The 3,814-nt window shown below is 36.5% G+C and overlaps 1 pseudogene; it reads left to right on the top strand.

The window, feature by feature from the left end:
- Nucleotides 1–492: 492 nt before the first annotated feature.
- Nucleotides 493–3,742, top strand: LOC113783239 (annotated as a pseudogene).
- The last annotated feature ends 72 nt before the right edge of the window (nucleotides 3,743–3,814 follow it).

Here is a 3,814-nt window from a genome sequence, read left to right as displayed (position 1 = left end):
TTGACTGATACTCGAGTCAATTATTGAATCGAATTCAAGCATCTAGGTAATTGTTAAATTACCTAAAAACCTATATTTTTAGAAAAAATTGTCTTTTCACTCGAACTCGAATTTGATCTTAATTTGCTTCTTGAGCACCTTTATCTTTCACATGAGCCGAACTTGAGTTTCAAAGTTGATGAGCTCAAACCTAAGTTTGAGTTCTAGTAATGTCTTCAAGCTCATCGAGCTCGAGTTTGAATACATCCTGTATTTGAGTTCGACTTTGTTCATTGCCATCCCTATCTTAGTCATTGAACATGTTACAAAAGAGTTTATTTAGGGGAGGTCAATGAGATTTTCAAAAGTTTAGAAGTTCTAAGTGATATTCACAAAAACCTTAGGGAAGGTTTTCAAAATTATCCGAAGAATCAATTCAAAGCCATTAATGCGTGTGGCACAGATTAACCTTATCAAACATGACCATGTGCATAAAACCCCCACTGGAGTTCATTGCCATACTAACTTATTTCAGCCCTGATGGAGACTTGGCTACTCTTAGCCTTGGCATGGGTTGTTGCATTGGCTTTTCTCTCAAAAGTATCCACTCACAAACGCCTAAAGCTAAATCATCCACCAGGACCAAAACCATGGCCTATTATTGGCAACTTGAAACTCCTTGGTTCAATCCCACATCAATCCTTGCACTTGCTGTCCCAGAAATATGGAGAAATCATGCAACTAAAATTTGGTTCCAGCCCTGTTGTTGTAGCTTCATCCCCTGAAATGGCAAAAGAATTCTTGCAAACACATGACAACATCTTCGCTTCTCGGCCTACAACTGCTGCTGGCAAATACACTAGCTATAACTGCTCCGACTTGACATAGGCACCTTATGGTCCATTCTGGCGACAAGCTCGTAAACTTTATCTAACCCAAATATTTAATCCAAAGCGACTTGACTCCTTCGAGAGCATACGCATTGAAGAAAGGCGTGCTTTCATTTCTCGCTTGTATGCCCTCTCAGGAAAGCCAGTAGTTATGAGAGATCATCTAACACGTCTTACCCTCTCCACTGCAAGCCAGATGGTTTTGAGTAACAAGTACTTTGCCCAATTCGAAGGGGAGGGATCTCTACCTACCTTTGAAGAATTCCAAGAGATGATAGATACTTGGTATTTGCTGAGTGGTGTGTTCAATATTGGGGATTGGATACCATGGCTCGACAGATTTGACCTCCAAGGTTATGTAAAGCAAATGAAAGAACTTCACCAGAAATTTGATAGATTCCATAACCATGTGCTTGATGATCACCAGGCCAAGAGGAAAACGGAGAAGGATTTTATCCCTAAGGACATGGTTGACATTCTATTGCAATACGCTGAAGATAATGTGCCATTAAAGATAACAGCCTCCTTTATTCTAATTAAGAGTTTTTTATTTCCTTTCTAGATTAATAGTATTACAATTTGTAGTAAAGTATCAACAATATTTGATCATAGAGGCACTAACTTTACCAATATGTCATGTTCAGGACTAACTTTAACAATGTGTTGTTGACATAACTAGGGATGCCAACGGGACGGGCACCCGCCCGCGGGGTTTCATTGGGGCGGGGGCGGGGCGGGGGGAATTTTTCCCCCCCGTTTAGAAATGGGGCGGGGGAGTCCCGCCCTGCCACCCGTTTGAAGTATATATATATATATATGTACATAATTATATATATAATGATATTATCAATTATACTACTAATTATACATGTCTATTAATAAAAATTATTAATTATTTATACTAAATTTATTAATACATTTATGTTAAATTCCTAACTACACTTAATACAATAACACTTTTTTCTAAAAAAAAACACAATAATAATTTAGTGATTGTATTTATATCAAAAGTGAAAACTTGATTATTTTAGTTATATTTGTTTTATTATATTAGATTGTATTTAAATAACCTTTGTTTATTTATTTTTATGAGTTTCAATTGTGAAGTTACAATGAATAATAATTTGGTGATGTGTTGATATTTTAGTACTTGATTATTTGCTCAAATTTAATTATAATGAAATTATATAATAAAATTTTTTTAATCCCGCGGGAGAAGCGGGGCGGGGGCGGGGGCGGGGGGAATTAAAATGCAATGGGGCAGGTGTGGGGCGGGGGACACCTCCCCCACCCCCGCCCCATTGCCACCCCTAGACATAACGTGCTATTAAAGATAACTGTCTTCACCCTCCAAAAAAAAATGATAATTGTCTTCTTTCATCCTTCTGATTAAGAGGGCTTTGTTGAATTTTCCAAGATTCCAATAGGAGATTTTTGAATACAACTATGATATAAATGCGTACCATTTATAAAACTAATCTCTGAAAAAAAAAACCATTAACTAGATTCATATTGATTCATTGCTATTTGAATCCTTTAAATCTTAGGCTGGCCTTTCAAATCAACATTTATTCGTTTATTCTTAAAGAGAGTTCTTCAATTTCTCTCTGGTATCTAGGATATAAGAACAATTTTGCAATACCAAAGTATACGACATAAAAATGCATGTGATCCGGGGATTATAACTATAATATAAATAACTTTTCCATTATTTTTTGGTATTTCTATTTTAATCCATCATAAAAATAGAAATTATCCATAAGTCTCTATACATTAAAAGTCAATAATGTATAAAAGCCAATATCTTATGAAATACATTAAAATCCAAATTATAATTGATTACTTAATTGGATTTAATCTGATTTTACAATTTGCAATACATAATTATTCATATATAAGTCTAGCATTGGATCTAGGATCCAACAGTTTTTTTCCTTCCAATCTGTTGTAAAGCATGACACTTCACCAATATTTAATCATGGCAGGACTAACATCTAACTTTACCATTATTTGATCATGGCCAGGACTTGCTGGTTGGTGGTACCGATACCTCAGCCCTTACAGTAGAATGGGCATTGAATGAACTTCTCAAACATCCACGTCTCATTCGAAAGGCAACCGAAGAGCTTGACAGAGTGATAGGGAGAGATAAGTGGGTGGAAGAGGCTGATTTCTCAAAACTGCCTTTTCTAGAAGCGATCATAAAGGAAACTCTCAGGTTACATCCACTGGCAACGCTACTTTCGCCCCGTTATGCCCTCGAGGATTGCACTGTAGCTGGTTATAACATTGCTAAAGGAACAACGGTGTTTATAAACACATGGAGTATAGGGAGGAACTCAAAGTATTGGGATTCTCCAGGAGAATTCATTCCAGAGAGGTTTTTGGAGAAGGATATTGACATGAAGGGACAAAACTTTGTGCTACTGCCCTTTGGCTCAGGTCGGAGGATGTGCCCAGGCTATAACCTTGGAATCAAACTTATTCGATCAATGTTGGCCAACTTGTTGCATGGATTCAACTGGAAATTGCCTCATGGCATGAAACCAGAGGAAATTTGCATGGAAGAACACTACGGACTCACAACTCATCCAAGGATTCCACTTGCTATGATCCCAGAACCACGTTTGCCGGTCAATCTCTATTAGCGAGCATGATTTAAGGCAAAATTGAAATATGTTCCAACTGTATCAATCAAAGGTTAAACTCAATTGTATCATGCCCTTTTGATCACTTAGCTCAATTTAGGTGAGAGCTTGGGAGTTGGGACAGAGTATATTTGACCTAAGGAAACTTTAAAGAGACAATATTGCTCTTGGTGATTTCTATTGTGAAATAAAACAAAAGTCACAATCATGTTGGTTTTTCTTTTCTTTCTTGAAATTTCTTTTGGTGAATTCTATATTGTGAAATAAAAGAAAATTCACAATAACTTTTTTTTGCTA

Source organism: Coffea eugenioides, chromosome 9, assembly GCF_003713205.1.
Source record: "Coffea eugenioides isolate CCC68of chromosome 9, Ceug_1.0, whole genome shotgun sequence".
In the NCBI taxonomy this organism is placed as follows: domain Eukaryota; kingdom Viridiplantae; phylum Streptophyta; class Magnoliopsida; order Gentianales; family Rubiaceae; genus Coffea; species Coffea eugenioides.
Note: the sequence above shows the minus strand (reverse complement) of the source record. Positions and strands in the feature narration are given on the sequence as shown.